This window comes from Helianthus annuus, chromosome 5, assembly GCF_002127325.2.
Source record: "Helianthus annuus cultivar XRQ/B chromosome 5, HanXRQr2.0-SUNRISE, whole genome shotgun sequence".
NCBI lineage: Eukaryota > Viridiplantae > Streptophyta > Magnoliopsida > Asterales > Asteraceae > Helianthus > Helianthus annuus.
The window spans coordinates 53,599,592-53,609,586 of NC_035437.2; positions in this window are offsets into that span (position 1 = coordinate 53,599,592).

The window sequence follows — 9,995 nt, forward strand, 5'->3', positions numbered from 1 at the left end:
ATGACACCATCTGGGTGATAGCTGATCGATTGACAAAGTCTGCGCACTTCTGGCTATCAAGGAAACGAATAAGTTCTCTACCGTAGCAGACATCTACCTGAAGGAAGTAGTTGCGAGCAATGTTTTGAAAACCGGATCGGACCGGCCGGTCGGACCGGTTGGACTGGGAACCGGAGGTCTGACTGGTCCGGTTCAGTATATTGGACAGGATTTACATCGAACCAGGGTTGAACCGGTGAACCGGCGGTCGGATCGGAAAACCGGCCGGTTGAACCGGGTTATTAAGGGATTGAACCGGATTTCAGATTTTTTTTTCAAATTTCACCCTATTAATTTTAAGACACCAGCCGGTTCTTACATCCGGTCGAACCGGTTGAACCGGTCGGACCAGTGGACCAGTGACCAAACCGGTTTGACGTCCGGTCCGGTTCTGAAAACATTGGTTGCGAGGCACGGGGTGCCAACTTCCATCATTTCTGACCGTGACCCACGTTTTACATCTGATTTGTGGCAGGCGATGCACAAATCCTTTGGCTCACGCCTATACATGAGCACAGCGTATCACCCACAGACGGATGGGCAGGCAGAACGCACCATCCAGACTCTCAAAGACATGCTTCGAGCATGTGTAATCGACTTTGGTAAGGCATCTACCTTGGGAAGGTGTAGTTCGTTTTGGCAAACGAGGCAAGCTTAATCCGCCTTACATTGAACCTTTCGAAATCACTGATAAAATCGGCAAAGTGGCATACGGACTGAATCTGCCCGAAGAGCTTAGTGGTGTTCACAAGGAACTCACTATCGACGATCAGTTGCGATTCATTGAGGAACCAGTGGAAATTACGGACCGGGAAGTTAAGACTCTGTTAGTGCATTTATGTCTATCACCTCCGTCAATTCCGTTCCTAGCAGAAACAGAAGAAGTTTAGTGGTTATAGTGTAATATCTAGTTTCTAAAAGGCAAGGTGGCATAATTGTAAATAAGGAGAACCTCCTTATTCCTTGGCCTATAAATAGATGTGTTAGGGTTAGCATTAGGAACTTTTATCACTTTGCTCATTTGAAGACTTTGGAGAAGATAGAAGCTAGAGAGAGAAACTAGAGAAAGAAAGTGACATCGTGATTCAGGTGCTTTGTACGTTTTCATATTCGTCAATAGAATCACAGATTATATTACGTCTCGTGCGTTCGGTCACTTTCGTGTACGGATTCCGCACGTCACACGTTCGGTTACGCAATCGTTTCGGAGTCAAAACCGGTCCTAACAAGTGGTATCAGAGTAGGAGCTCGATTGCACGAATCAAACGCACGATTACGCACGGAAAATCATCAAAATCAGATCCAAATTTCATTCAGATTTGTCAAATTTCTTCACTCTTACATCTTCTTCACGTTTTTAACAGAAAATCATCAAATTAAACGACCTTTTACGGTTAAAAATTGCTAATTTTTGGATATGTTGTGCGAAAGTATCTGATCTACAAGCCTACAAATTTTCTGGTCAAAATTCCATGCCGTTTGGGAGAAATCTGAGTTTTTGTGATCGTTTTTTGCTGAACTGTTCGTCACCAGCCGTTCGACCAGCCTATTCGATCGAACAGCAAAAGCATAACCATTCGGCTAGCCTGTTCGATCGAACAGACTCACCGTTCCATTGCACCATACTTTTCATTTAAGTGATTTGACTTTTGTTGACTGCTGTCTAATCGAACACGTTGTTCGGTCGAACAGTCTAGTCGATACACTGAGCATTTAATAGGTTTGACCTTGTTGACTTACTAACCGATCGAACACGCTGTTCGATCGAACAGCCAGTTCGTTCCAGTTTCACTGCATAACTGTCATTCATTTAAAGTCTTGACTTGTCAAACTCAACCGATCGAACAACAAATCAGTTTATTACACGTCATTCTTTTCACGTTACATTGTCATTTAATAAAATCAGAAATACATGTGATCATTCAATTGTGTCAGCAACTTTTATAGATACATGTGATCATTTGGATTTACTATTGTAATTTGGTCGAATCACAATTTATATCAAAACAAACTTATCGGCCATTGATTAAAATTTCAATGTAAATTGCTTCAAGATCATCACGTGTACTGATTCTTTTAGACGGCCCAATCAAATTGATTTAGATTTCATTTCACGTGATATAAAGTGGCGGCTGAGGTAGTTTGCATGTGAATTCTCTGTGCATTTATAATCGGCCCAATCAATATCCTTTTCATATTGTCGGCCCAATCATATTGTAAGTATTATTGGCCCAATCACGATTTATATGTGTTAACTGTTGTCGGCCAGTAGATATCATAATTGACTGATATTCGCATGTGAGGTTTAAATTGCAAGATCAGTTTTCATGTGAAATATTAAACACATTGTCGGCCATTATTGATTTTTGCATGTGATTTTGTTTTGAATGTCAATATTCATCATTTAAGAATCATAGCATTTTGTTGTTTAGTGTAATAGGCTAACCGATTGATCAATAATCTTGTCGTTTAGTGGCATTGAAACGGTTAGCATCATCTCTTGATCGAGCAAGCTGTTCGATCGATCACTCTGTTCGTTTTATTGTATCACATGGAACGGCCAGCCTAACCGTTCGGCTAGACTAACCGTTTGAACAACATATATTTGTCGTGTAGTGATTTTGTTCGAACAGTGGGTTGTTTGAAGTGCCAACCGATTCAAAGTTCATTGTTGTGAAGTGTTTCCAATCGGCTAGCCTAACCGTTCGGCTAGCCCAACCGATCGAACCACAAGTTGACTTTTGTTGACTCACCTGATTGAACAGACAACATAATTTTTATCGCGAAGCGCCAGCCAATCGAACAGCTTTCCCGACCGATCGAACAACTCAATCTATTCAAGTCAAAACGCCAACCGATCGGCTAACATAAGCTAACTGTCACACCCTCAAAATCCACCCGCGGAGTACCACCGCTTGGGAGCGTGACTGACCAGGATCAAGCCATCAATCATATCAAACATAGCATTTAATAATAAAAGCAATCAAAGTAAATCATCATGACATGATTGACGTTTCAAAACCAAACACCGTTTTAATAGCGGAAGCATAGTATGTAATCTCAAAATAGTTATAAGTTCAGATAAAGTTCATGATCCATATCCGACAACGACCTGCTCCTCCCTGTGCAAGCTCCATAATGTACCTAAGGTCCTGCAAGGCATGCAGCAAATAATCAACAAACTAGTTGAGCGAGTTCACAGAAAGTAAGTTCATAACGTAGTGTATAAGCATAGCTAGTGGGGGCTTCCCATACTAGTGTGTACTAAAGGTGGGGGCTTCCCAAACCTTGCGTTCATATTACTGGTGGGGGCTTCCCACGTCTATCCTGGCTAATGAGGGCTTCTCATTAACGGTACTTACTAGACTAACTTCCGACCATGTGTTCTTCTTTACTGAGAACAGGAAAACGTACAGGGTCACGTAGGCTTTACGTGACGTGCCCTTCCCCGAGGACAGTGGTACGCATGGGGGCTACGTAGGCTTTACGCAGCGTGGCCTTCCGACCTGGAAGCCAGTAGATGGTATTGGGTTACGTAGGCTTTACGTAACGTGTCCTCCCGACCCGGGAGACATATGGCAATTTTACTGGGTTACGTAGGCTTTACGTAACGTGTCCTGACTAACCTGAGGACGATGGTCTATAGTCTAGAGAATGCGTAAGTACGAGTAATCATTCCATATTCAACATATCCAACCCAATTCCCAACCCGGGAATCCCATGCCTTGGCTGTGTGAACTCACCTTGGTTTGCTCGGCAGATACACAAATAAAAGACTCTTGAACTAAGGGTGGTCAACCACGTCCTAACAGGGTTACCACACACGTCAGGTTCGTATAAAACACGTTGGTTACTAACACGTATTGATCATGGCAATGAACACGTATTCCAATAGCAGCCCAAAGCAAACAGTTAAACAAATAGCCAAAAGTCCGGCCCAATCAGTTGGGTCTGTAATAGTAAAAGTCCAATAGCAAACAGTCCACAAATCAAATTATTGGGCCCGTGACAGTGAAGGCCCAAACAGTGTGCGTGCAAATGGTGGTCTCGAGTCGCAACCGGCGATCTCAAGTCGCAACCGAGGATTACGAGTCATATCAGGAGATTACGAGTCGCAACAGTAGGTTGCGAGTCGCAATGGCTGGTCTCGGTTCATCATGGCCCGGTTACGAGTCGCAACGGGACTCGCAACCATGGTCTCGGCTTGTGCTGTTTGTGGTCTCGAGTGGGGTTCCGACTCGCAATCCGAGTCGCAACCGTGTGTGTAACTGGTTTCCATAATTCCTGCATTGACTTATCCGTGATTCTAGCAAACATCTAGGGCAGTTTCGAAATCAGATTAATCACAGAAATTTATCAACAGTTTCATATCAACAATAGATCATGTTCATAGCAATTTCATATTATTAAGAACAGTAACAATCCATTCAAACCACATGCAATCGGAATACCACACAAACCTTATACCGAATCCTTAACTATCATGCATCCTAGCCGGTTAACCACATATCCGAACTAATCTTCATAAAGCCAAACATACATATAACCGATTTCATGTCAAGTAACCATATAGCTTAATCATTCATGAGAACCGATTAACAATACCAAATTAACACCAACGTTTAATCAGTATTGCTAGCATACACCCTAGTTACATCACCTAACAGAATGATAACAATTACGTGGTATCACATATAATCGAAACATATCATCATCACTAACCGGATTAGGGAAGGAAAAGAGGGTGATCCGAATTGTGGAGGCTCTTGCCGTCGGGTTCCAAGCAAACGAGAGGGAGATAGAGAGCAAGTAGGGTTGTGTGTGTTTGTTGCAAAACAATAAACAAAACCCTTAAACTCGGTTTTGTGTTGCGAGTGGGGGAGTGGGCCGAGCCCATCCAGTTATCTAATGGAGTCCGATTTCAAAGTGTGGCCCAAAGGGCTTGTGTGACCGGTTATAATGTGCAATCGGGTTTTAGTGTGTGGTTTGGGTTCGTGTACACACAACATACATACATACATAAGGCACATAACATCATAACATTCAATAGCATCAAAGTTTGTAAAATCATAACACGTTCACGTATGTTACACAATGATAGGTCTAAAGTTCGAGTTGTCACATTATCCCCAACTAATTGGAAATTTCGTCCCGAAATTTGGTATGCACTCACTGAGGAAGCTAGGTAAACTGTATCGTTCACTGATTTTCCTGGGGTGTCACATCCTCCCCCCGTTGATCTGGAATTTCGTCCCGAAATTCCGAAATAGTAGCTTCAGCCTCAGTAGTGGTAGCATTGGTTTCGAATAACTGGGGGTACTTTTCTGTCATCCTGTCTTCGCGTTCCCAGGTGTACTCTGGACCACGTTTGGAGTTCCAACGAACTCGGACAAGAGGGATTCTCTTGTGTTTGAGGACCTTCACATCCCGGTCCGTGATTTCAACTGGTTCCTCGACGAACTGCAACCGCTCGTCGATAGTGAGTTCCTTAAAAGGAATGATGAGAGTTTCATCTGATAAGCACTTCTTTAAGTTCAATACGTGAAAGACATTGTGAACTGCCCCGAGTTCAGCTGGTAGGTTCAACTTGTAGGCTACTTTGCCAATCTTTTCTATGATTTCGAATGGTCCGACGTATCGCGGATTCAGTTTACCCCGTTTGCCAAAACGAACCACACCCTTCCAGGGTGAAACTTTCAATAAAACCCGGTCCCCGACCTCAAATTCCAATGGCTTTCTACGCTTGTCCGCGTAGGCTTTCTGGCGGTCGCGTGCTGCCGCCATGCGTTGTCGTATCTGTGCAATCTTTTCTGTGGCATCCACTACAATCTCTGGACCCGTGATCTGACTATCCCCCACCTCTGCCCAACAGAGAGGTGACCGGCAATTACGTCCGTACAATGCCTCGAATGGAGCGGCTTGAATGCTGGTATGGTAACTGTTATTGTATGAAAACTCCACCAATGGGAGGTGTTTTTCCCAGCCGTTGCCGAAATCGATGACGCATGCCCGAAGCATGTCTTCTAGTGTTTGAATCGTTCGCTCAGACTGCCCATCCGTCTGAGGATGATATGCTGTGCTCATGTCTAACCGTGAGCCGAAAGATTTGTGCATTGCTTGCCAAAGCTCTGACGTGAATCGTGCATCGCGATCCGAAATGATGGACGTGGGCACCCTGTGCCGCGAAACAACTTCTTTAAGATAGACGTCTGCGAGAGTGGAGAACTTATCCGTTTCCTTTATAGGTAGGAAGTGTGCAGACTTGGTGAGTCGATCCACGATCACCCATATCGTATCGTTCCCACGCTGGGATCTAGGTAGGCCTGTAACGAAATCCATGGAAATTTCTTCCCATTTCCATTGCGGTATCTTAGGCTGCTGAAGTAGGCCAGCTGGTTTCTGATATTCAACCTTGACTCTCGCACAGGTCAAGCATTTTCCAACGTACGTAGCGATGTGGGCCTTCATACTAGGCCACCAATAAGTAGTACTGATGTCGTGGTACATTTTATCCGACCCTGGATGTACCGAGTAGCGAGACTTGTGTGCTTCGTCCATCACAAGTTCGCGTAAACCGCCATAAAGAGGGACCCAAATCCGGCCCGTTACATAGTAGGCGCCGTCTGCCTTCTGTTCCATCTGTTGTCGTGAGCCGCGTAAGGCTTCAGCCTTGACGTTTTCGGGCTTCAGTGCTTCTGTCTGAGCAGCTCGTATCTGAGCAGGAAGGCTAGACTGAATCGTAAGCTGTAGCGCTCGCACGCGGTTCGGTAAAGTGTCCTTTCGACTAAGGGCATCAGCCACAACATTGGCTTTGCCTGGATGATACTTGATAGCGCATTCGTAATCGTTAAGTAACTCGACCCATCGTCGTTGACGCATATTCAAATCCTTCTGCTTAAGGATATGCTCGAGACTCCTGTGATCGGTGTAAATCGTGCACCTGGTACCGTACAGGTAGTGTCGCCATATCTTAAGCGCGAAAACGACAGCTCCCAGCTCTAAATCGTGCGTCGTGTAGTTCCATTCATGAACCTTTAGTTGACGAGAGGCGTAAGCAATAACCTTGTCGCGCTGCATTAACACACATCCAAGTCCCCGAATGGATGCATCACAATATACCACGAAGTCGTCTGTGCCCTCTGGCAATGAGAGGATAGGTGCACTGCAAAGTCTATCCTTTAGGTGCTGAAAAGCAGTCTCCTGGGGCTCTCCCCAGCGATAGGTAACACCCTTCTGTGTCAGTAACGTAAGCGGCTGAGCAATCTTCGAAAAGTCTCTAATAAACCGTCTGTAATAACCTGCCAGACCCAAGAATTGGCGTATTTCTGTCGGCGTACGCGGTGTAGGCCAGTTCCTGATCGAATCTACCTTGGATGGATCGACATGGATCCCATCCTTGTTCACTACATGGTCTAAGAAGTGGACTTCACGAAGCCAGAAGTCGCATTTGGAAAGCTTGGCGTACAACTGTTCCTTCCGAAGGAGTTCCAATATCAAACGAAGATGTTGCTCGTGTTCCTCCCGACTTTTGGAGTAAATTAGAATGTCGTCGATGAAAACAATGACGAACTTGTCAAGGTAGGGTTTGCACACCCTGTTCATAAGATCCATAAATACCGCGGGTGCGTTCGTTAACCCAAATGGCATGACGAGAAACTCGTAGTGACCGTAACGAGTTCTGAATGCAGTCTTGGAGACGTCCTCATCGCGGACTCTCAGCTGATGATAACCAGACCTCAAGTCTATCTTGGAATAGTAGCACGACCCTTGCAACTGGTCGAATAAGTCGTCGATGCGCGGAAGAGGATAACGGTTCTTCACCGTCACCTTGTTGAGTTCACGGTAGTCGATGCACATCCTGAACGTACCGTCTTTCTTTTTCACGAAAAGTACTGGAGCTCCCCAAGGCGAAGAGCTTGGACGAATGAAACCCTTTTCCCAGAGTTCCTGCAGTTGCTTTGACAATTCCTCCAATTCCGATGGAGCTAGACGATATGGTGCGCGAGCTATGGGTGCTGCTCCTGGAGCGAGCTCGATCTGAAATTCGACCTGACGGTGAGGCGGTAAGCCAGGTAAGTCTTCAGGAAACACCTGAGGGTAATCACGTACTATTGGAATATCCTCCAATTTCTTTTCCTTTGCTGATGCATCTGTAACGAGTGCCAGAATGGCAGTGTGCCCCTTTCGTAAACATTTCTGAGCCTTCAAGAAAGAGATGATGCCAACCACTGCACCACTCTTGTCACCTTGAACTTCTAGAGGTTCCTGACCCGAACGAGGAATGCGAATTACCTTCTCACTGCACAAGATTTCTGCCTGGTGTTGGGATAACCAATCCATCCCAATCACGACGTCGAAACTACCCAAAACTATGGGGATGAGATCAATAGAGAAGGCTTGACCAGCTAGGATAAGATTACAACCCTGAACTACGTGCGTGGCTTCTAGACTTTTACCGTTAGCTAACTCTACTACATGTTTGGTGGGTAAAAGTGTTGGTGTACGTTTTAGCAGTTGACACATTTTCACAGACATATAGCTTGTATCCGCACCCGAATCAAACAAAACAGTAACGTAAATATTGTCGAGGAGAAACTTACCCATAACCACGTTGGGATCGTTCACTGCGTCTCCTCTTCCCAAAACGAAAGCTCGACCTCTTGCCTCGTTGCCATTATTGTTGTTGTTCCCGCCGTTGTTGTTGCCGTTGCCCTGGTTGTTATTGTTGTTGCGGTTCTGGTTCTGGTTCAACTGAGGGCAATCGCGTTTGAAATGACCTTCAGCCCCACACTGGAAACATCCCCGGTTTCCACGCTGTGGCTGCTGCTGCTGCTGCTGGTTCTGTGGAGCGGGTTGTTGCTGCTGCTGATTCTGATTCGCAGGACGAGGGCTCCTACAGTCTTTGGCCTCGTGCCCCATCTTAAGACACCTTTGACAACGACCCTTGTTACACGGGCCGTGGTGATGCCTGTTGCAGTTGTGGCACCTAGGTTGACTACCCTGATATCTCCTCTGTCTGTGACTACCAGAGGATTGCTGACTAGGACTCTGATAGTGGTCAGTCTTCTGTTGCTGAGCTTGAGACTGAACGGATGCTGAGCCTCTGCTGGAATCTCCATCCCACTTTCTTTTGCTGTCACCAGACGTAGAAGGAGTAACCGAGGTGGTGACGTTGGCAGTAGCATTAACACGCTTGGGCAGTTTATTCTGGTCCACTGCCTGATCGGTGATACGGTGAGCGAGGCGTTGGATTTCCTGGATGTTTTCGAGGTTAGCCGACGTCACGTGGCTCTGAATTTCTGGCGCCAATCCCTTGAGATACAACTCAATGCGCTTGTATGGAGGGTCCACCATAGTAGGACACAGAACGGCCAGCTCGTTCGACCGTTTAGTATACGCTTCAATCTCTGATCCAACCATTTTCAGGTTATACAGCTCGTCTTCCAGCTTGTGAATATCTTCACGAGTACAATACTCACGCTTGATGAGTTCCTTGAAATCGTTCCATGGGGTGGCGTTAGCAGCTGCCAACCCTAAGATCTGGACTTGGGCGTTCCACCAAGTCAATGCTATTCCTTCCAACGTACCGGTGGCAAACTTGACCTTGCGAGCCTCAGGGCACTCGCACATTTCGAATACAGATTCTAGCTTTTCAAACCAATGGAGGAGTCCCACTGCCCCCTCGGTGCCGCTGAAAGAATTTGGACGACAGTCCATGAAGTTCTTAAAAGTGCAAACTTGCTGCGCTGGTTGACCTATTGTGTACGAATAGGACGAAGTTAAATACGAGAATTAATGTAGGATCCAAAGATCCTAGTGTGTGCCTATACTGCAGGATATACTACCTGCTTGAGCTGCTGTAACTGCCGCAGCAACTTGAGCTTGAACGAGAGCCTCTAGCTGGGCTTGTGTCATGTTGATTCGTCCAGACATGATCTTCATAGTAAAAGTAACGT